The sequence below is a fragment of the Cebus imitator genome, unplaced genomic scaffold, assembly GCF_001604975.1.
Source record: "Cebus imitator isolate Cc_AM_T3 unplaced genomic scaffold, Cebus_imitator-1.0 Scaffold0, whole genome shotgun sequence".
NCBI classification, from domain to species: Eukaryota; Metazoa; Chordata; class Mammalia; order Primates; family Cebidae; genus Cebus; species Cebus imitator.
The window spans coordinates 19755966-19780047 of NW_016107315.1; the positions used below are offsets into that span (position 1 = coordinate 19755966).

The following is a 24082-nucleotide window of genomic DNA, read 5'->3' on the forward strand; positions in this document are numbered from 1 at the left end:
GAGAAGATGTCTAGTGGTTAAATTGTGGGTTAGAAGTCTAGTGGTTCAAAGCGTAGGCTCTGGAATCGTGCTGATTTGAACCCGAAACTGTCTGACTCCAGGATCTTTACTCTTAACCTCAGTGATACACTGTGCTAGCCAGAGACTTAGCGCCCTCCCTGGAGGGTTAGTTTGGGCAATCTCCGAGATTGTCAGATGGAGTTTTCTGAATCACAGTTTTCAATTCTGGCTTGACCATGGGCTAGTTACTTAATGCCCCCATGCCTGTTTTTCATCTGTAAAATAGGGCTAAAAGTAACTCCTCCTCTGAGAGTGGTGGTGAGGATTAATGACTTCATATATAATATACTGGAAGGTCCTTAAAACAGTGCCTTACACAAAATAAGCACTCACCGAATGTTAGCTATCTTTGCTATTGTGGCTGTTTTCAGTATTATTAGGAGGGATGAGGTAGAAGATACGGTAGGAAAAACTAGAGAGGTATCTTCCTTTGTCCCTGTCTAAAATTATCCACTGGCCCTTGCTCTAGTGACTGAAGCAATACAATCCTTCTCCCACATGGTCGCCCTCCAAATATTTGAAGAAGCTGTGTGAAATGGGGACTGTGTTGCTCCAGAGGATAGGATCAGGTCTAACTTTAGATGTTAGCGGAAGCCAGTCTGCAGTTCAACATAAGGAAGAATTCTCTGGCAATGAGAACCATCCAGAAATGAACGAGGCTTCCTTGGAAGGTAGTGAACTCCCAACACTGAGAGGAGAATCCTGCACTGGGTGAGAAGCTGCTCAAAGCATGTTTCCCCGATTTGAGTTTCAGCCATCAGTAAAGTGTGGAACAGCATTCAAAGACTGATAGTGTTGACAAACTTATATTTTGAAAAAACATTAATAGTGTCTTCTCTCACCATCATTTCACGAAATAATTCAGCTCCCCAAAGTAAAGAGTGCAAAAATCTCACAATAAAGAGCCAATCTTTGAGAAATAAAGCATCATTCTCTCTCTCTCTGCACACACACACACACACACACACACACACAGTGTGTATACACACAAGCAGTCTCTACACACTACTTATGTTTCACTCATCGCTATGCACCACTGCAAAAGTCCTCCTGGATGCCCTTTGGGGAACCATCCATGTGCCTAATGTTTTATGGCCTTCCAAAGCCAGCAGTCTGTGATACTCACAGGCAAATGATCATGTCAAAGGCTTTCAGCCATGCAATAATGCAAACAGGATTTGAACTCAGGCTTGTCTTATTCATCATGAAAATAAAATGGAATCATAAATGAGATTGGCGATTCACATTTATAGATGTGAGGGAATTTATGAAATGGTAAATGAGGAGGGAGTTGAATGGTCATGCTTGTTTGGAAAAGAGGTGGGGAGAGGGATAGAAGAAAGCTTCCCACAGGAGGTAGCATGATAGAACTTGTCTCTTCATCTCAAGGATAGCTGTGCAGGCATCTATGAACAGACCTAGGTAAAATGGAAGATGATCTGGGGGCTTAGCAAAGCCATGGGTCTAACACAGAGAGCACCAGACTGGCGGGAGGGCGGGCGGTCAGCCAGACATAGGTTCAAGCCCTGACTCTGTTAACTTACTGTTTGATCTTGGACAAGGACCTTTAATCACTGTATGCCTCAGTTTACTCATTTGCAAACTGATAGAGCCAGATTACTAGATCTTTAAAATATAACTCCATCTGACAATCTCTGAGATTGCCCAAACTAACCCTCCAAGGAGGGTACCAAGTCTCTGGCTAGCACAGTATATCACTGAGGTTAAGAATAAAGATGCTGGAGTCAAACAGTTTCAGGTTCGAGCCAGGGCCCATCATTTACCTAACCTTATCTTCTATGAACCTCAATTTTCTCACCTTTAAAAGGTGAGAAACTGTAGCACCATTAAATGAGATGGTGCATGTACAGCATTTTGTGCAATGCCTAGGACATATTAATAACTTAATTAATAAATGGCTGCAAATGCATAGGAAAAAGAGAGGCAAATCCAGAAGATTGAGGACTTCTGCATTCATCGTGCTGCCCATGACAAGTTTTCCTATTCTTGCCCAAGCCAGACTTTTGGGATGAGGACCAAATTGTGACAACTCATTCTTGAACTCCGACAGTCTCTCTGGATGCTCCTGTCCTCTGCAAAGCCCTCTGTAAGCTCATAAGCCAAGCTTCCAAAAGAGAAACAAAACTTGAGTGGAAAAATCTGATTGAGATAGGCCATTCCAGGAGCAAACACCTGATGGGCCCCGCTTGTCCGTCCAACAGCGTACCCAGAGCTCCCGCCATGTCTCACTGAGTCCCTGCTCTGTTCCACTCATGCACTCTCATCACCCGACAAGGTTTTGCAGTTGGTAACGCTTGTTCAATGAGGTTGTCAGTCGGGCCTGTGGCCCCTGACCAGCAGACTTTAAATGACACAATAACTGGGTAATTAAATAGATATAATTATCTGGTGCTAACTTCTTGGCTCTGAGATTCTTATGCATCCAGCACTGAGGGTACTGCATAGCCTTCCTCAAAGCCCAATGGGCCTGGATGCTAATTCCACACTGGTCCTCAGCCCCCTGGGCCACAGGTAGTGCTGGGCACCCAGTTGAAACTACCTGGAAAGGATCCCTCTGTGACGCTCCCTGGGCCCTGACTGGGCCAAGCCTCGACTCTTGGGCCTGGACCTGTCAGTATAGGTACGAATGTGAAGTCCTCTTAGGAATGTTGGCACTGGTGGGTTAACCCTAATATTTATCCCATGTGAGAGAAAGAGCTGAACACACATGACCTTTCAACACCAGGCAGAAGCAAGCAATTTACCCTCCCATCCCGGGATGGAAAGTCTCACGTACGCTGAGTGGTGTGGGCTCACAGAGCGGCTTGATCTCAGCAGAGGTAAACCCTTGAGCATGATGGTGGGCCTGCTCACAGGCGAGCCTCCCTGGCCCCATGGACATCTTCTGTGGTGCTAACACATCAACACCCCAGACTTGCTAATTCTCCCCCTCAAGCATCCCTGCTCTTCTACCCATCCCATCGTCGTTAACCCAAGTCTCCTTCTCTCCAGCCTCACCGTGTTTGTGCCCCTCTGCCCCACCACCCCTGCCCTGGGAATCTATCTAAAACACAGTTTTGATCACGTCCACTTCTCCTTTAATGCCCTTTCACGGCTCCTCATTGACTGGCAGATGTCGCCAGCTAGCGGCCCCAAGGTTGACTCTTGCCTGTCCAGCGTTTTTATAAATTCTGCCAACATCCAAAACTTGTGAAATTTCACATTTAGAGATCCAGATTCCTAACTTTTCTCCAGAAATTGTATGACCTAACTATGCCAATTCTGCATCTCCACATGTCGATCATTGGCTGATGTTGAGTATCAGCTGCCTCCTTTTAACTGGGCACGTGTCCTCCTATTTGCCCCAGAGACCGAAGACTGGTGTTGCCCCGGAAGTCTCCCCCGTCATGGGGCCAGACACCTAGAGGCTGATTCATGCTGCCTGCTGAGCAGTATCAGATTCAAGGTGACAGCGTGGGGATGGCGGGGGCGTCGTATTATGTTCTCAGCTGTGCCATGCTCAGCTGTAGGCTGGAGGAGAAGGACCAGGAAATGCCAGCACCGCTCCCACATGGACCCACCAAGTGTCCTTCCCTCTCACCTGGGCAACTCCTCCACTCCTAGATGGGGAAGAGCTGGGGAAAGGTCTTACTGCAGTTTTCCAGGAAAGCCAGTGGCCAGAAGGCAGGTGCTGAAGGCCCCCCTTCATTCCAGACACTTTCCCTACCCCCAACTCTGTGGCGGTTGCACCCCCTCCCTTTATTTCCACCCCACTCCTCCTATCAAAGCCCTAACAGCACATATTTTGTTAATTGTACAAACCTAATGGGGGAATGCATTGGCAAAAAAGGGTAATGGCCATCAGACCAGCAATAAAACAAAATTAATGGCCCATAGGAAGAAATCATGTCCACTTAATCCTAGCTCTGAAACTCTAATAGAATAATGGAATACCAACCGAGGGGTTTTTTCCTCTATGCAGATTGCTTACACCATGTTAATCACTTGCAAAGCAGGCCACATACCACTCAGGCTCACATGACCCTCCAGGGAAAGTAGCAGACCAGAAACATTCAGTGCAAGGCTCATTATTGACATGCACCGTGCAGCAACACCTTCCCTCCCTCCCCCAGGTGACTCCAGGACAGCTAGTATGGGGTGTCATTGAGAGCCATCAGGTGTGGTGGGCTGGAAAGCAAGACACATAAGACCTAATAATAGCAAACATTTATTGAGTGCCTACTATGTGCCAGACACTGGGCTTGCTGACCCCCTTCTATGGACTGCATGGCAGCTACCCGTTTCATCCTCTAGAGCTGCATGGTGCAGTAAAGTACCCAATGGCCACGTGTGGCTTTTAAAATCAAATTCTAATTAATTAAAATGAAATGAAATGTAAAATTCAGTCTTCAGCCTCACTTGCCACATTTCAAGGGCTCAACAGCTCATGTGGCTAGTGGCTGTCATAGTGGACTGCTCAGACGGAGCACGTTTCTGTCATTGTGGAAGGTTGTGTAGGACCGAATTGCTCTAGAATGTTGAGGGTATTTTATCTTTTTCATTTAACTAATTTTGAAATAAAGGAGGGGAGGCCGAGCGAGGTGGCTCATGCCTGTAATCCCAACACTTAGGGAGGCCGAGGCGGGTGAATCATGAGGTCAGGTGTTTGAGACCAGCCTGACCAACATGGTGAAACCCTGTGTCTACTAAAAATTAAAAAAAAAATTAGCTGGGCATGGTGGCACCCACCTATAATCCCGTCTACTTGGGAGGCTGAGGCAGGAGAATCGCTTGAACCTGGGAGGTGGAGGTTGCAGTGAGCCGAGATCGTGCCACTGCACTCCAGCCTGGGCAACAGAGTGAGACTCTGTCTCTAAAAGAAAAAAGGAGGAGAGAGGTGCTGTACAGTACCCAAGGTCATGCCAAGCCGCTGATACACTGTTGAGCCACTACCTCCAGCCAGGACCAGCAGTGGAGGCAGCAGGGGGCCTCCTGAGCCTTTCAGGTGGTAGAAAGTCTTTTCTGTTTTCTGTGGCTCCTCCAGGGCTCTCTGAGAAAGTGCCTTTTGTGGCATGTGCTACAGACCCAGTGAGGTCAGTAAATGCACAAAAGGCATTAATGAAGAAAATTCATATTGACTGAAGGGAAAGCAGAGAATAATTAAGACTCCTTAAAAACCTGCTTCCACTTTTTATGTACTATACACCCAAAGAAAGCGAAAGTGGTGACTAAAGCAGATGCTTGTACAGTGGTGTTCATAGCAGCTTTCTTCACAGCAGTCAAAAGTGGGAGTAACCCAGTGTCCACCAACAGACGAACGGACAGACACAATGTGGCATGCATGCGTCTACATGCAATGGAATATGACTCAGCCTTAAGAAGGAAGGAAATTCCCACACATGCTACGACATGGGTGAACCTCGAGGACACTATTCTAAGTGACATAAGCCAGTCACAAATAGACAAATACTATATGGTTCTACTTGCATGAGGTACTGAGAGTGTATTTCACAGAGATAGAAAGTGACTAGTGGTTTCCAGAGGCTGGGGCAGAGGATGAGGGACTGGGGAGCTGTTGCTTCATGAGTCTGAAGTTTCAGTTTTGCAGGAGGAAAGGAGTTCTGTGGGTGGATGACAGTGCAAGGTGAATGTCCTTAATGTCACCAAACACTAAGGCTCATTACTGACATGCACCATCTAGCAACCCCTTCCTCCTTCCCCCAGGTGACTCTGGGACAGCCATCGCAGGGCGTTATTGAGAGCTCTCAGGGGTGCTTAAAACTGCTTAAGATGGCAAATTGCAGGTAATGTATGTTTTACCACAATTAAAAAATATGTATATATGCCACCACAAATGCCTCCCAATTTCTGTCAAGAGCCGAGGTCTTAAGGAGTAGGGGAAGGAGCAGCTCATCAGTCCAAGGACAGGATGAGGGAACCAAGAACTGACAGAGAAAACAAGGAACCCAGAGCCTCCCAGCCCTGGCAGGGAGAAGTGGAGAAGTCAGGGGAGGGGCTGCCAGGGAGGAGGGACTACGTTCCTGAGGATGGGAAGACCGGGCCAGCCTCCAACAGGGAAGGCAACTCCAGAAGGCTGATGCTGGAAAAATGAGCAATGATTTAGAATTTTATTTTATTTTTTTCGAGACAGAGTCCCTTTCTGTCACCCAGGCTGGAGTGTAATGGTGCGATCTTGGCTCACTGCAACCTCCAACTCCCAGGTTTAAGCAGTTCTCTTGCCTCAGCCTCCCGAGTAGCTGGGATTACAGATGACTGCCACAACGACCAGCTAAATATTTTGTATTTTTAGTAGAGATGGGGTTTCTCCGTGTTGGCCAGGCTGGTCTCGAACTCCTGACCTCAGCTGATCCGCCCACCTCAACCTCCCAAAGTGCTGGAATTACAGGCATGAGCCACTACACCCAGCCAGGATTTGAAGAAGAAAGAAGAAGAAGAAAGAAGGAAGAAGAAGAAGTGGAAGTGGAAGAGGAAGAGGAGGAAGAAGAGGAAGAGGAAGAAGAAGAAAGCCTGATGAGGGAAGGAAAGGAGGGCCAATTAGGAGTGTAGCAGCGTATCTGCATTCCTGGTTGTATAGTCTAGGAGTATATGCACAGCAATAAAATGATGAGCAGGAAATCTAAAAGAAGAGGGGAGTAGGAGGAATAGAAACAGGTGAGAGGATTTGGGCACCTAATGGGATGCACAGTGAATGCCTTGGCATGTTGGAAAGGGTGTAGACAGGACCTAAGAGATGGCCCTCGTCCTCACAGCCTTATGACTCGGTGCACACTGCCTAACTCTCTGGGCCTCAGTTTCCTCATCTCTTCAACCCAGTAGTTGCACCAGAGCAAGAAGAACCTTAAGGTGGTAGGGGTCCACAAATCCCTGAACATTTTAGCCAGAATAGTATTTGTGTGCAAGTTTTTCTGGGGAGAGGTTTACAGATTTTACCAAGATTTCAAGGCTGTCCACATCCCCTGAGAGGTTAAAAATGAGTGGAGAAGACACTAGGTTCACATTCAGCCAGAAAGTCCTCAAATTCCAAAAAATCTTGGACCAGACACCAATAAATCTTTGGGGGTCAAATAAATCCAGATGCTTATTCCCGCCTTGCCTGCAACACAGACGTATTATAAAAATGAAATGAAATAATTATATACTTTGAAAAGTTAACATTATGTGTCTTGTGCAAGTAAATACTGCTGTTGTTGATTCATAGGAAGCAAGAGAAATTCTGCAGCAGGCAGGAAGGAGGAGGAAAGAAGCGGCTTCTCTGCTTTCCTGAACAAAGGCAGTGTGATAAAGGAACGTGGAGGTGCCGCAGGTTGATCCCTGAGCTTTCCTCATTTGGTTGGAAATGAAGAGGCCTTTAATTCTCCTTGTGGAGAAGGGTCTAGCTCAGAAAGAAAAATAAATACAGCCTACCCAGGAGGTGCAGGCAGGGCAGAAAACATGTATCCCTTTGTGCTAACAAGTCCTCATTTTGCATCCAGCTTTACTTCAGAGGAAATTTTCAACGGTGTGACTGAGAAAAGTGACAGTCTGAAGATGCGTCAGGGGAAAATAGCACAGACTGAGGACAGTATTTGGTAGCAGAGAGCCAGCCCCAGACTAGAAGCCCTGCATAATGACTAAGCCAGGGTCGCCAGGGCAAAGGGGACATTGCCACCATGGGCTGCGCCCTCCAGGAGTAAGCCAGCCCAGAGGCAGGGGGAGCTGGAGTCTGGGGCAGCCCAGTGCAGCAGTCAGCACTAGAAGTGGGATGGTTGGACCTGGGCAGACTCCTAGAGATCATCTACCTTGACCTCCTCATTTCACATTTGAAGAAACAGTTCAGAGAGCAGTGGAGGCTTATTTAGAGAAGTCCAGCATTGGAAGCCAGCCAGTAATTCCCTTCATTCATTTAGAAAATGTTTTTTGAGTGTTAGATCCTTCACTAGTTTCGGGATCAATGATGAACAACAATTCCAGTTCCCTGCCCTCAAGAAGTCCACAGTCTAATGAGGGGGACAGGCAGCTAGTTGGTTGGGGTGTTAAGGATGATCCAAAGCTATGTAGATCCTTCCCACCAGGCATTTCAGAGCCTTCTAATAACTCCCCTTTGGGGCAGGTACATCCAGAGAGAGGGCCTGTCGGGGGTTAGCCACACTTTCTCAGACCAGTGCTGGAGGGAGTAGAAAGAATTTCACTATCAAATCCAAGCCAAGCTAACAGTCATTGGCATCTCAGGAAAGGTGCGGTCCAGGCAGCCATCTGAAGGCCCCTTGGAGGGGGCACCCAACACCCCGCCCCCAGTGGGAGGGATATGGTCCCCACTGCAGCAGGTCAGCCACAGGCTTTTCCACAGGGCACCGGGGCACTTTCCGTTCATCATTCCCTAACTCGCCTCAGCGGGGCGGTCCTGAATATTGTTTCATAAATAACTTAGCAGCGCTCCAGCTTGTCTCGCTGAGGTTAGGCAGATGTGTATGGTGCTGGCTGACTATGAGGGAATTTGGCTGCACTGACAGGTTCTGGGAGGCTGATTCTCTGCGGAGGGGTGGCTCAGTGAAGACAGCCACGGCTGGTGTCCCCACCTGGATCTGGGATCACAGCAGGATGCTGAAAGAGCATTTGTTTCCAATTGTTCTTAGCCACTAATTTGGCTCCAGGGTATAACACCAATCTGAAAACAAACGGAGTGGGAAACCTGCCTTTCTGAGGGAGGCCTGATTTCACCAGAAACGGGGAGGAGAAGGAGGTTTCCTGAGTTCACAGCACAGGCCTCAGCCTCCCAGGCAGGGCCAGCAGCTTCGCTCTCCAACCCGGAGTCACCCTGGTTGCAGGGCCATCTGCCTGCCTCACCTGCTCAGGGCTCCTCCGAGGGGCTGCAGCAGAGGACAGATTACTCTGATGGCAGGTAGATAAAATGGGATCGCTTGCTAGCAGTAACTACCCTGAACAATCTCTCTCCTGAGCAGCTGACACTCTCCACCTGGCACCTGCCAGGCACAGAGCTCACAGGTGGCACAGGCTGGATGGGCTTCCTCGGGCGACTCCCCAGGCACAGAGAGGTCAGGGAAGGCCCTGTTGAGGCAGGACTTGCTCGAAGAGCCCTCTGTTGGACTGCAGGAAGGCCCGCCTGAGACACCCATCAGGAGAAGACAAAGGCAGCTGTGTTTCTGGCCGACTGAAGAGCTAGCACCGTGCAGGGGCAAAGGGGAAAAGCTGTGTGAACAAGGCCGCAGCAGCCGCTGCCTTCTCCAGACTCATGTGCAAGACCGCCAGTAACAAGAGGCCCTTCTTGTTGCTAAATTGCCTTGTGTGGCTTAAAATAACTGAATCAGAGAACCTTCAGTGTGGCCCTCTTGAAAGCGAACTAGGAGATACCATGCCTTTACCAGCCCTCGTAGCCCTCACTCACAGCCTCCCAGCAGCAATGTCATCGTTTCGAAGCCAAAAATGCCTTCCTCACCAGCATGTGATTTAGCTATTCAGTAGTTTCATAAATCCAACATAGTATAAAAAACTGGAGAACAGAGGACAGCTTTTTTTTTTTTTTAAATCTCCTGGCAGTCAAAGTACATGCCAAGAAATCTTTGCATTAATGTTTATGAAACTTGTTCAAAAGGAAAACCCTCAGGCTCTTATTGATGGCTTCTTTACTCTGGTTTTACACACATTTCTAACAGACTAAGTTATCTGGTACCTTGGGCCTCAGCTAATTAGAAGTATTAAAAAAGGGCTGCGCTTGGTGGCTCATGTCTGTAATTCTAGCACTTTGGGGAGGCCGAGGCAGGTGAATCACTTGGGTCTAGGAGTTTGACACCAGCCTGGCCAACATGGCAAAACTCCATCACTACTAAAAATAGAAAAAGCTGGCTGGGCATGGTGGCGGGAGCCTATAATCCTAGCTACTTGGGAGGCTGAGGCAGGAGAATCACTTGAACCAGGCAGGCGAGACAAGCTTGCGCCATTGCACTCCAGCTTAGGTGACAGAGTAAGAAAGACTCTGTCTCAAAAAAAAAAAAAAAAAAAAAAAGACTAAAAGAGGAAGGGCTTGGGCTTCCCCAGAAGGTCAAATGAGTCATGGAGAGAGCTAAAGGGCAACCCAATGTGTCATTAAGTGAGACTCAATCATGTTCCCGATAATTTACTCAAGAAGACAGGGAGGATGTCCACTCATAATGTTTACAACATCCTCAGGGGACTTGAAGAAGTAAACCATTAGCCGTCTAGCAAACCCCAGATGAGAATCCTTCTTGGTGGTTCCAGGCTGTCCAGCTCTTCCTGTGGCTCATCTGGTGTTTTCAGAAGCTGCCTGCCTTCACTCCTAACTAGGTTCATTCATTCACTCAACACTCATGGACTCCTCCAGTTGCTGGGTCACCCCAACAATGCAGAAAGCAAGATGAAGGCAGAGATATCTTTTGATGCAACACACACACACACACATACACACACCAGGAGCACCTATTACACATTAGGTGCTTGACAGATGCACACTGTGCAGATGTTAGAAAAGGCATTCTTTAACCCAGTCCCTAAGTACTTAGGTGAGAATTTTTGTGGGAAGGGGCTATAATCATTCAGGGTTCAACTAAAAATATCACATTATGAAAACTTCAAACTGCTCCACCAAGAACAAAAAGACAACATAGCCTCAAGCCTGAAAAAAATGTGGAGAAGATTCCCCCCAGTGCACCTCAGAGAAAGGCTGAAGGAAAGGCATGCGTGTCAGCCCCGGGAAAAATCCCAGCTGGAGGAAGAGGAAGGGGTGTGCTGAGGATGAGGAAGGACCCATCACTGTGGCCCCAAGCAGCTGTCACCCCTCTGTGTGCTCAGCTTCCTCATTCAGACAAGGAACGGTTTGGGGCCATCAGTGTCTGAAGTGCTTCTGGCTTCCAGGTCAACAGGTTCCCAGTTTTGTTCAAGGGCTGATTCTCCTTGTCCCTCTGATTTATTTTCACCGCAGCTATGAAAGGCAGGATTCTCATCAACAGTTCCTCTCCAGGCACGGGCCAAGCACCCAAAAACAGGCATTTGATTTCTTCCTAACTGTGTCAGGTCTCTGCCTGAGGTGCCCAACCAAGGGAGACAGCAAGTGATTCTTCTTCCCCTCCCCAGCCAGGCAGGGAGTGGGCTGCAGGACATGGCACTACTATCATTTTGGGGACAGGAAGTTTTTATGAGACTCACAGAGGATGGTGGGGGAGGAGGAGGGATTCCAGCAATCTACCCTGAAGAATGCAGGTTAATAATTTATATATGCATTTAAAAAAAAAAACCTTCTGAAACAAATTGCATACAAATTGTGTGACGCTCGAAGGAAATGTGCCAGTGTTGCTCAGTGAAGCGTAAGAAATATATGCAGCCCATAATAACAAGTTACTTAAACTCAGGGCACTAAATGATTTATTAATTGTCTTCTAATCCTTTCCAGCTACAACTAAAACCAAGAATGTGGCTGTATTTCACATACCAGCTCACAGGCCTCCAACACCCAACAGCGTGTCTGCAGCTAGCTCTCAGGTCCGTTTTTCATTCTGGCCCCCAACTCTGCAGACAGTCCTGGAGCAGGGTGGGCTGCTTAGCAGACTGCTGTTCTCATCAAAGGGGGTAGATGTACCCCAAACACACTACACTTATCACATGGATGCCACACACCTCATGATCATTTTGCCTAGAGTCCCCTTCAACTGGCTTCCCTTTCCCGTCCACCTCTCCCACTGCCATTAGTACCAAGGTGCCCCTGGGTGGACACTAACCCCTGTAAAACATAGTCCACTGCCTCCTGGATGCCCCAGCGCCAGGCTCACAGCCCCAGAGTCCACTCCAGCAGCAGTTGGGGAACAAATTCAATGGTAAGAATTAGAACAGAGATGGAAGCAGAACACAACGTCCTGCCGTCTCTCTGGGACACACTGACCCTGTGGCAAATGTGGGATTTTGTTGTTGTGTCTGCTGGTTGGGCTTCCTCCCTGTCCCTAGTGCTACATATACTGGCCTTTGAAACTTTGGAGGAATGTCCCCTCTGCTTTTGTAGTCAGAAATATTGCTTCTGTGGATGGATGGATGGATGGACAGACAGACGGACCGATAGATGGATGGAGAAATAGAACAAGGTCGGATCCTAGGAACAGTGTGACTGGAGAATGGCAGAAACTGAGTTCAAGAGGTGAAATGATTCCCCGGGGCCGACTGCCCCAGTGACCTGCCATTGTTTCTGTTTCCCCAGCGTACTCCCTTCCAGCCTTCCCATCTCACAATGGTGCCATCTTCCGCCAGGTACCCATGTCTGGAGCCATCTCCGGTGCTGCCTCTGCCTTCTCCCTCAGTCCCACACCCAGCCTGTGGGGATTCCATGCCTAAAAAAGACTTCTCAACTCTATCCCTTCCATCTCCACTGCCACTGTATAATTCGGAGCCCAAGGGTTGGAAATCAGCCGCTGTTGGCAGAATGAAGCCCCAGACATTTTTGTGGGATTTGCACAGTGCTTTTGTGTTTTGTTTCCTTTTGCTTTTAAGAAGGTAATATGCAATATGGTTCACAAATCAAAAAGTGTAAGAAAGTAAACACTGAAATTTTTCCCTCCCATTCCTGTCTCCCACCTGTCCAAGCAAATACAAATATAGATTCTTGTTTTTCCCTTTTTATACACACTTTTTTTTTGCAATTTGGTGGCCTTTTTTTTCTTTTTACACGTATTTTGGAGATCTTTATCAGCACAAAGAGAACTTTCTCATTTCTCTTTTTAAATGAATAGTATTCCATCGTCAGGAAATTCCATAATTTAATAAATTGGTCTCCAGTTGATGGATATTTGGATTCTTTCCAATCTTTTACTATTACAAATAATGCTACAAAGAATGTACTTAGACATATGTCATTTCCTATATATACAAGAATGTCTTTAGGATCAATTCCCCAACATGAAATTGCCTGGTCAAAGGCATATGATTTATCATTTTGATGATATTCGAAATGGCCCTTCAAAGGGGTTGTGCAGATTTACACCATAAGACAGTCTATTTCCCTAGGGCCTTACCAATAGAAAGTGATATCAAAATTTTTGGCTTTTTGCCCATTTAAAAGAGAAATGAATAATGGCATCCCGGGATGGTTTTAATTTGCATTTCTCTTACTATGTACAAGGTTGAACATTCTCTCATATGTTAAAAGCTATTTGTATTTTCTTTTCTGTGAAGTCTGTTCACATTCGTTGTCCTTTGGGCTGTGTTTTTGTTGTTGATTTTTAGGAGCTCTTCATATATTAGGGAGAATATCCCTGTGATATGAGTTGTAAAACTTTTTCTCCAGGTTGTCATTGTCTCTTAGCTTTGCTTATAATTTGTTTTCATTTTTGTTTTTTGAGACCAAGTTTCATTCTTGTCACCCAGGCTGGAGTGCAGTGGCGTGATCTTGGCTCACTGAAAGCTTCGCTTCCCGGGTTCAAGCAATTCTCCTGCCTCAGCCTTCCAAGTAGCTGGGATTACAGGTGTGCACCACCATGCCTGGCTAACTTTTGTATTATTAGTAGAAACAGGGTTTCACCATGTCGGCCCGGCTGGTCTCGAACTCCTGACCTCAGGCGATCTGCCCGCCTTGGCCTCCCAAAGTGCTGGGATTACAGATGTGAGCCACTGTGCCTGGGCTGCTTATACTTTTTTATGGTACTTTAACAAATTTTAGTGTGAATGCCAACAGGTTGGCAGCCAACGCCCTCCCATTGGCTGCAGCCTCCACTGCTCCCCACAATTTTGCCATTGACATGCTTTACCCTTTTTGATTGCCAGCCTGGACATGGGTGTGATGCCAGGAACTGCCACTGCCATCTTGTGACCCACAGGAAAGCCAGTTGGAAAATAGATCTAACATCCAAAGGATGACAGAGAAAGAACCTGGATGCTTGTGGATGTCATGGAGCCCCTGAATTTCTCCAACCCTAGAGCAGTCTTGGAAGTGAACTTCATAACACATAAGAAACTCAGTGCCTCACTCTTTAAGCCTTTGGGTGTTGGATTTGCTGCTACTTATAGTCTAAGGCTTTCTCACTGATACACATCTTGACTGCTCTTCTTGCAAAGGCCTGGTCCCCTGTAATCCATGCACACTGCTGCTCGGGCCAAGTGTTCTAAAATATAAACCTGACAGTGCCACTCCCCATCTAAATACATGCACTAGCTCCCCATCTCTTGCAAGATATAATCCAAATGCTTTAGCACTCACCCTGTCCCTGCCTACACCTCCCAGACTTGCTCACACCTCCATGCTTTTGCTCAGCCTGTCCCTCCTGCCCTGAGCGCCCTTTTCCTCTTTCTGCTGTCTAATTCCCAGGACAGTTTGTTCTGGCATCACCTCCTACAAGCAAATTTCGGAACAAGCTCCTGTTCCAGTCCCATCACTGCCGTGCAGCACCCAGAATCTTCTCTATGGCTACACAAACCCATGTCCATGCATCTTTTTACATGCCCAAGCCCCCACCCCACTCACTTCCCCATGAGTTCCTTGAAGGCAGAGACAATGTCTTATTTATCTCCATATTGCATGTCTAACTGAGGACAGGTCTTAAAGTATATTTTCAGTGACTATTTGATGAATGAATGTGTGAAATGAGCTTAACAGATNATTCACTTCTGCCTCCCCAGTACCTAGCTCAGGAGCCAGTGTGAGGTGGTGTTCACAGCATTTGCAAACCTGAATGGAGCTCCCTGCTTCCATCCTATTTATTCCCACAGATGTCCCCTCAGACCTCCTGCATCCAGCTCCTCAGAACCAAAACCTTCCCATCCAAGTTCATATCACTTTAAAGAGCAGCTGGAAGAAAGGCCCCATCCAAATCCGCCTGCTCTAAGAGGAGAAGCAGATGACCTGTCGAATCACCGCATCAAACAGCACCATCTGCCTCTGCGTGGGCTCATGCTAGTGTCTTCAGTGCTATAGCAAATCATCTAGTGCAACAGAAAGTTGAGATTAGGAGCTGAGTTCCTAGCCACTTACTAGCTCATGAATTCAGGCGAATTACTCAACCTCCCTGTAATTCACTTTCCTAATTTGCGATGAAGGGATGAGCAGGCTGTTGAAATGAGATGAAAAGAGTGTAATTGTCTCACATAGAAAGGGCTCAGTAAATGATAGCTATAGAATTTCCCCCTCCTAGGGTCAACCCCCGCCCCACAGGTAAATGAGGAAAAGTCCACGCAAAGTAGACCCCAAGCACTTCCCCAGGGTGGGCCTTTTTCCAGCTCAAACAGCAGTATGGGGACCACACAGCAAACATATATTCATGGGGCAACCATGCAGAGGAGAGAGCCTGTGTGCACTGACACTTCCTGTGTGCCCACCTGCACTAGGTGGCTTCTACCTGTTTCCATGCGCATTCCTCACAACAACCTGCAGGGTAGAATTTGCAGCTGGTCTTGCAGTGAGGCTTAGAGGAGTTAAGCAGCTGCCTGTGTGCATGTCCATCGCCATGATCCTGGCCACGTGGAAGAGTGAAGATCGGAACCCAGCTCCACCGGGCTCTTTTCCTTGTCTCGTGTTGCCTGAAAACTACATGGAGTGAGAGCTGGTCTGGCAAATCTAGGACTTGTGATTACTGCTGATTAAGCTCAATGTGGTGACCACAGAGGAGAATGGAAGGAGAGAGAACTAGGAGTGTGAAAGGAGGGGATGGGAGAGAGGAGAGAGAAGCTCCTAGAAAAGGCTTCTCTCATATCACCAGCTTGCTGTTGTCTGGGGGGAGGGTGTATGTGCACAAACCTGTGTGTGTGACTCCATGGGTGTGTGTGCATGCATGTGCATGAGTGTGACTCTGTGTGTGTGTGAGACTGTGTGTGTGTGCGTGTGTGTGACTGGGTGCGTGTGTGCGACTCTGTGTGTGCATGTGTGTGTGTGACTGTGTGTGTGTGTGTGTGTGTGTGTGTGTGTGTGTGTGTGTATTATTGAGGGGATGTGGAGAAGACCTTTCACAGCCTGGCCTCCTGCCTACTTTCAGGCACATGTACATTTTGGCCACACCAAGCCTGAACATGCCCCAAGTGAACTCCGCATAGGGTCAACAGTGGGAGATTTCACCTATTAATGCGCCTGTAACAAGCTCCCCACCTGCCCCATTGCAGGCTGGTCAGCCCAGCCATGTGACCTCAGGGGCACCAGTTACTATGCCCAGACTGACCTGGCCAGGCTGCTGAAGGGACAGCAGAGTGGGGGAAGAGGGAGGGAGGAGGCACCTTCGCAAATGCAGTAGGCTTTCCTGGACAGGCCTTCCCAAATCCAGAGCGCTGGGGCAGAGAGAACTCTGGGAAACACACCTCTGTCCAGGTGTCTCTCAGTTTTCATAGACACCCAGAGCACAGGGGAAAACACACACCCCTTCTCATAGGAGCAACCCTTTTTGAAGAAGAGGGAGAGGGCTGGGAAGGGAATGAGGGGGGAAAGGGCAGGCTGGGTTCTCAGCCTCGCCACCACCCCAGCCAGGTTTCCCAGGCCCCTCAGCACCTGCCAGGACTCACCCCCCACCAGGACTGCCCTGAAATTATCTTTCCTTTCCCTGCTGGGTGGAGGCAGGAGCAAGTTACCCCATCTGACACTGTCTGTGGGAAAGAGAACAGGATCACACCATGGCCTGTTAGGAGCAGACAGACTCGGAACCGCAGCTCGGCCTGCTCCCTAAGCAGCTCAGTGCCCTCTCCCTGTCTTAGTCCCCTGGCTACTCATGGCTCTGAAGTCCTCTGATCCCTACTGGACAACAGCCACAGTCAAAGATTTTCTCCTTAAGCAGGACGAAAGGGAACAATCTCATGGGACCTGGACCCAAGCTGAAAAATAGATATCGTTATTTAATGTAAAAACATATCTGCAGCTGAGGTGAGCCTCGTTTTCTTCATTCTTTAAAGCCTTTGAGAATCCAGTGTTCTAAAATCAATCTAGAGAAGCAATGAAGTTAACCAATTCAAGTCAGCAGCAAGCATGGACTGCAAGGCCCTTCTTTAATCATTCCCTGGCTGCTCTGATGTTGGCAAAACCAGATGGAGAGACTAAATGACTAAGTGCTATAAGCAGACACCTAGCCCTGGAGAAGACGTAATCATCCAGTGTTCCTGAGCCTTAGGATGCCTTCAAAGACCCTTTTACTTCCAGTCTCAGCTTTTCACTTATGAGGGGTAATGGGAAATAGCAGTTTGTTTATTTATTTATTTATTATTTATTGAGATGGAGTCTTGCTCTGTTGCCCAGGCTAGAGTGCAGTGGAGTAATCTCAGCTCACTGCAACCTCCACCTCCTGGGTTCAAGCGATTCTCCTGTTTCAATCTCCTGAGTATCTGGGATTACAGGTACTCGCCACCACGCTTGGCTAATTTTTGTATTTTTAGTAGAAACGGGGTTTCGCCATATTGGTGAGGCCGCTCTCAAACTCCTGACCTCAGGTTATCTGCCTGCCTCGGCCTCCCAAAGGGTTGGGATTACAGGCGTGAGCCACTGTGCCTGGCATGGAAATAGCAGCTTATATCTTGGGCCTGCCCCTGCTTTTCTAGCTGAATGACCTTGAGCTAGTTATCCTCATTTAACAGGTGAGGAAAGTAAGGCCCGAAGGGATCTCAGGTCGGCGGGAGTCACAGGACTGTAACACACACAGTGCTGAGCCTCCTAACCCACAGTCCTGAGCCCTTTCCATGGCCCCCAGCCTTTCTTTTAAGCCATTCTAGCCTTGATTTGAAAACCAACGATTACTGCACTAACTCCCAAGCCCCGTCTTCCTGGCGGGGGAAGAGCAGCCTTCTTGCAGCAAGCTGATATTTGGACAATCTGAGAGCCTCGTGACTGCTCCGGAAGACTCGGCCTTCCCCTCCCAGGACTTAGCAGCGCTGCCAAAACAAGAGGAGAAAGCTTCCAACAAAAGTTTGTTTTCATGGAGATTTTATTTCCTTCGGGGAGGCTCTCCCACCACAGATTTCTCTTTGTTGGAGCTTGCATTCAGAAGTCACCAGATCCACAGCCCCTGACCCTGCTGGCCCTCGGGGGATCTCACGCCTTTATCTCTCCTCCCAGGCCCACAGGCTGCCTGCTCCCCCACTCAAAAGGCCCTTTGAGCCACTGTGGAGAGAGAGGGGTTCTCAGAGTGGACAGAAGCTTTGGAGGGACTGAGCTGTCCATATCAACGTGGGGAGGGGAAAGAAGAGAGAGAAAAAGAGAAAGGGGGTGGAGAGGGAAGGACTGTACGTCTGAGGGCTGGCACGGAGATGGAGAGGCTGAGCCACATCCTCTCCACCGCTCAGGCAGAGGCTGCATTGCCCAATTGATGATGCAGATGCTAACTAGGGGGGCTGACAGCAGGATGCAGACCTTGGAGGTTGCCCTGAGGATGCGACTCAACTTGCACCCAGGCAAGGCCGTCCCAGGCAAAACTCAGAAGGGGATAAGGTTTATCTTAGGTGGAGGAGCCTTTCCTTGCTGCCCTTTTCAGGATCAGCTGTCCTCCCAGGTACACAATGTAGAGCTGTTCCTCTGGCTCTCTCTTAGCCAGGATGTAAAGGGGCTGACTACACGAATCCACGAATCCACGCTTCAGAGCAATCCCTCCAGAGCAGTGCGTTCAAAAGAGGGGGAGAGAAAGGGAGTGAGAGGGACAGCAAGAGTGAATCAGAAGAGGAAATGCTGAGCTCTGAGGAATGAACTGGGAATGGCAGAACTACAGACTCAAGGATGTGGGGCCTGGGAGCTGGCCCCTCGTGGAGCCCACTCTGATGACGGCCTAGCTCTCCTCGAAGCCACCCTCCAAGAGGCAGGTCCTGACACGGGACAGCACAGCATGGACATTAGGACCAGGCAGAGCAGGGTTTAATTCCCCGCCCTACAATTAGCTAACTTTGTGATCTTGGGCAAGTGACATAACCTCTTTGGGTCTCATTCCTATCATCTGCCCACGTGGAGATAACATCGTCTCCAGGTTTATGTGAGGAAGTGAGACAGTAGACCCAGAAAGCCAAGCAGGGTATCTGCCATGTGGTAGATGCTCGAACCCCCTCCCTGGCCCTCCTGCTGCGAGGCCTGATGTTGGGGTGGCACATTCAGTCCTTGTTTTTACTTTCCACACGTGGTTTGGGGCTTTTTCCTCTGTATGCACCATGTGACTCTCCTCCCAGATTGCATGTAGCCAGAATCACAGTAGAATTTGAAATGTTTACATTTTAAGTGTTTTTTAACTTTTGGGCTAGGCACAGTGGCTCATGCCTGTAATCCCAGCACTTTGGGAGGCTGAAGCGGGCAGATCACTTGAGCCCAGGAGTTCAAGTCCAGCCTGGGCAACATAAGGAGTTCTTGTCTCTACAAAAAATATAAAAATTAGCTGGACATGGTGGTGTGTACCTATAGTCTCCGCTACTCAGAAGGCTGAGGTGGCAGGATCACTTGAACCCAGGGGGCAGAGGCTTCCGTGAGCCCTGATCGTGCACTGTACTCCAGCCTGGGTGACAGAGTGAGAGACCCTGTCTCAAAAAAAAAACAACAAAACAAACCTTTTGTCCTGAGGAAACAACGAACACTGTCAATTTACAAAGCATTTTTCAAAACCAGCATCTTATTTGCTCCTCAAATGGCCTTATTCCCATTTAGCAGGTGAGGGAATCCAAAGCGAGAGTCAGGGATCCAAAGCGACGTTTCCAACGTCATCCCACAGGTAAACAACAAAGGTAAGATGAGGGCCAAGACTTGTCTGATGTCTAATGCAGACATGAGCTCCACACCCCCTGCAAAGGGCAGGCAGAGGTGACAGGTGTGAAACTTGGGGCTTAGTCACAAAGGGAAGCCTTAAAGGATGAGAGCATTTTGAAGACGGGGGAGAACAAAATTTTAGAGCCTGGATTTAAAAGATATGGGGCTGAAGGTATCTCAGAGGAGTGCCTGTGAGGCAAGGAGGCAGAGAGAGAGGGCAACATCATACAATTTCAGTGGCAAGGCTAGGAGTTCAGGGAAAATTATCCTATTTCATCTTTGACCCAAAGATCTGGGGCAGGGAGCTGTGGGCAGATGGTGCAAGAGGCTACATATGGGGTAGACACAGAATCTGCTGACATCTACTTCCCAGGCTGACCTGGGCCAAATCAAAGTGAGTTCTGAGCCATCTTAATTGCTGTCTACCCACAGGATCTCCACCAAACAAATAAACAAAGAATGTGGCAGCAACTAGGGAAGGCCATTGAGCTGGCTTTCTGTAGGGATCCTGCCTCCTCTCCACAGGCACCACCTATCAGCCCAGGGATATAAGCAGCCCAGCTGTGAAGTTCCTTTTCCTTCTCCTCTCTTCCTTCCCTGTGTGGTGTAGTCCCCTGACAACACTGAGCTCTGACAGGCTCTTTAGGAATACCCTCCCATTCTGCTGTCCAGTATTGACCTGTCAGGGCCACGTCAGGTGCAACCACACCTGGGCAGGGAGGAGAGGACCAGAAGGACTAGTCCTGGAGGACACTCCTGCCCCGAGATTCCAGGATCCCAAATCCACCTCTCCGGCTCCAGAAAGAATGCTCCCCCTCTACCTTTTCTAGCACACATGAGACTGGTTCCATATTTCTAGACTGATCTCCTGCTTAACCAGCTGCAGAGGAACTCTTTCAAAGGGAAGATGAGGAATCCCTCCTGGGTCCAGGGAAACCGTGAGTCTATACTGTGAAGCAATTTCAGACAGTCTCCTCTTGCTTTCAAATGTACTTAATCAACATGAAAAGGATTGCGAGGGCTGGAGCTCTTACAGGTAGAACTAACGGAGAAGAATAATGTTCATAAATCATTTAGCATGCAATCCAAACAGGGGTGTATTTTTTTTCTTAAAGGAAAAGGCAATCCCAAAGAAATAGAGCCATATAGGAAACCAAATACATCATGACTTGTCCCCACATGTCGTGTGTGTCCAAGTAGGGCAGGGCAGCCTGTTTATATGATTGTCATCTGCAATCTGACCCTCAATACTGATTCTCCAGCTTAGCTTCCTCCCCCAACCCCAAAGCTCAGATCAGCAGAGGAGTTAGCACCAAGGAAGGACAACTGATAAAAACAGCTGCATTCCCACCTCTCCTGCAGCCCAGAGCAGGCACCAGCTCGCTCCTGAGCAGCCAGCCCCACCCTGGGCAGCTGGGTCTGAGCTAGAAGCTGCAGGGGCCGGGAGGGCAGGCCCAGAAGACCCAGGTCGCATTCTTCCAGGGCTCAGCTCAGAGACACCTTTCCTGACCACCCAATAGAATAATACCCAGGCCCCAGTCGCTCTCTGCCAGAGATCTGCTTTATTTTCCCTTCAAAGCAATTATTATTAGTTGACGTTATATTATACAGATGTTTATTATATGTCTCCAACCTAGATCTAAAACGTATGAGGGCAGATCATTTACGTGCGTTGTCGACAGTTACATTCGCAAGCACCTAGAACAGTACCTGATACCTAGTAGGTACTCAGTATATACTTGTGGAATGAATGAATAACTGAACAAAGAAAGGAATACATAAAAATACATCTTCCTTTCTCTTCCAGGTAATGTTCCAGATTGAGAAACCCTTGTCTACTCCAAAGTAGGAAGCTGCAGTTGGGATTGAGAGGTCTGTGGCTGGTCTCTGCTTCTGACTGTCATTTTGACCCAGAGGAAACTATCCCTGCTCACATCCTCACTCTCTCCATCTGAAGAATGGGAATCACTCCAGTGCAAGCAGAGGGAGGAATCAGGGAAACTGATGTTCACTGTCTTCTCCAAGTACTGTGCACTGTGCTATGCACCTGACCAACAAGCATCGTCTCATTCATTCCATACAACAACCTTCCTTGCAAGATTGACATTATTATCTCCATTTTACAGATAAGGACACTGAGGCCCAGAAATACAAAGCAACTCACCCAAACATGCACATATAGAAAGTGACAGAAAGGAGGTCCTGACCTAGATCCTGAAGCCACTTCTACACAACAGGATGCCTCAGCGCAGTTTATCCTTTTGCCCCTGTAAAGGACACATCACTTCAGAAGAAAATTCAGACTCTGCCCAGTGGAATTTGGAGATCCTGAACTCTGCAGTTTCCCAGAAGTAGGAGGTGGGACAGTGAGGGTGACCGACTCGTCTTGGTTTGTCTGAAATTTTCCAGGTTTTAGCACTAAATTCCTGTGTTCCAGGAAATCCCTCAGTCCCAGGCAAACAGAAACAGTTGACCTCCCTAGATGAATGCAGACACAGCCAGAGACCCTGAAAATCTGAACCAAAGACCATGGGTTTTTCTCAGAGGGGGCACATTCTTTACATCTTCCCAGGCCGTGCAGGGAGGGCCTCACTGTCCTGCACCGTGTGCACGCGCCGTCCAACACTGCACCCGCATCCAGATTCGTGCCCACAGCGGAGGGAAGAGCAGGAACCTTCAAGGCATCCTTGCCTTCCTGTGCCCTGAATGCAGGCTTTGGCCTCAGAACAAGAAAAGCATGGGCTCCTTCCCTAAAGGGCGAGATGACATCCCCAAAGAGAGGAGGGCAGATTCCTGGAATTCCAGTCAGTGAGGCTTTGGTTTCAGCCAGACTCCCTCTGACACAAAGAGCAAAATTCAAGACTGCCAATAAGTTCCTAAGCACCACTGGCCCATGGGATGGACTCTCCAGGAATCCCAGATCAAAGGATTCAGAGGGAAAGGTCACCTCTGTGGGATCCTCTTTCTGCACAAGAAGCTGTCCTTCTATTCTCCAGCCAGAGATTGGCAGAACCTTTACTACACAGCTTCATTCTCCTGCTGCCGGAGAGATAACCTGACCAGGGGTCAGTCCCCCAGTACCACCACCACCTTGCTTCACCTCCAGTGATGGTCAGCATGCATCCTGGGCCACCTCTGACCTCAAGCAGGCGCTGATCTGGTCTTTCTTCTTTGACCAGGGATAAAATAACATCAATACCAGCCCAGAACTACAGCAGAGAGCAAGTGGAGGGGAGTGTGGGGATGAAGAATGACACTGGGTGGGTATGAGAGTTGCACAGGACACAACTCCCTTCTGCCTTTGAGCTTTCTATTTTCAGGGCCTTGGGAGAGGGGCCCTTTTGCCTCTTTATTTGTTTATCCACAACAAAGACGGCTCTGACCTGCATCTTGCAGCCCACAGCCCCCCTGTCCTCCTCCTCCCACTCCAGCCTGGCCCATGTATTACTGTGTGTTGACATGCTGCTTTATGAATATTCTTCAACTTTTTCATTTGTGTTTTTTGTAGCCATTGGTTCTGTGTCTTCTGCGTTTTCCTAATTTTCTTTCCTTCTTCCTCAACATCCTATATCTTTAATCTCCCTCTTCTTTCCTACTATTCCAAAAGCAGAACACTCCTTCTCCTTCCCAAGCTGACCCCACCTGGTTTCTGACCCTCTATCCCATAGTGATGCCCATCAATTGTGTGTGTGTGTGTGTGTGTGTGTGTGTGTGTGTGTGTGTGTACCTTCAGTCTCCTACTTGGGCTCCTCGCCTTGATCTACAAACATACAAAGTCTCCCCGGATCCATAGGCATTATAATGAGGTGAAAGGAACACTGGTCCGGAACGCAGGATCTCACCTGTGAGACCTCTTGGCCCTGCATATTTCAGATACTCAGGTTCTTCATCTGTAAAGTGCATTTAAAGCCCTGCAATCCTGACTCCCTTAAATGTTGCAAAGACTAGATAAGACAAGAGACTTGAAGTACTTTGTAACTCACAATATGGATTTAAAGAATTATGTAATTTTAAAATTATTTTCAGCTGGGTGTGGTTGTACACACCTGTAATCCCAGCACTTTGGGAGGCCGAGGTGGGCAGATCACCTGAGGTCAAGAGTTCAAGACCAGACTGACCAACATGGAGAAACCCCATCTCTACTAAAAATACAAAATTAGCCGGGCGTGGTGGCAGGCGCCTGTAATCCCAGCTACTCAGGAGGCTGAGGCAGGAGAATCACTTGAACCTGAGAGGCGGAGGTTGCAGTGAGCCGAGCTCACGCCATTGTGCTCCAGCCTGGGCAACAAAAGCAAAACTCCATCACAAAAAGAACAAAAGTTCTTTTCT

At 48.3% G+C, this 24082-nt stretch overlaps 1 protein-coding gene across 5 annotated transcripts in view; it reads right to left on the minus strand.

The window, feature by feature from the left end:
* Positions 1-24082, minus strand: part of PKNOX2 (PBX/knotted 1 homeobox 2) — a 267999-nt gene that overhangs the window by 199908 nt on the left and 44009 nt on the right. The gene's annotated exons all lie outside the window — the stretch shown is intronic.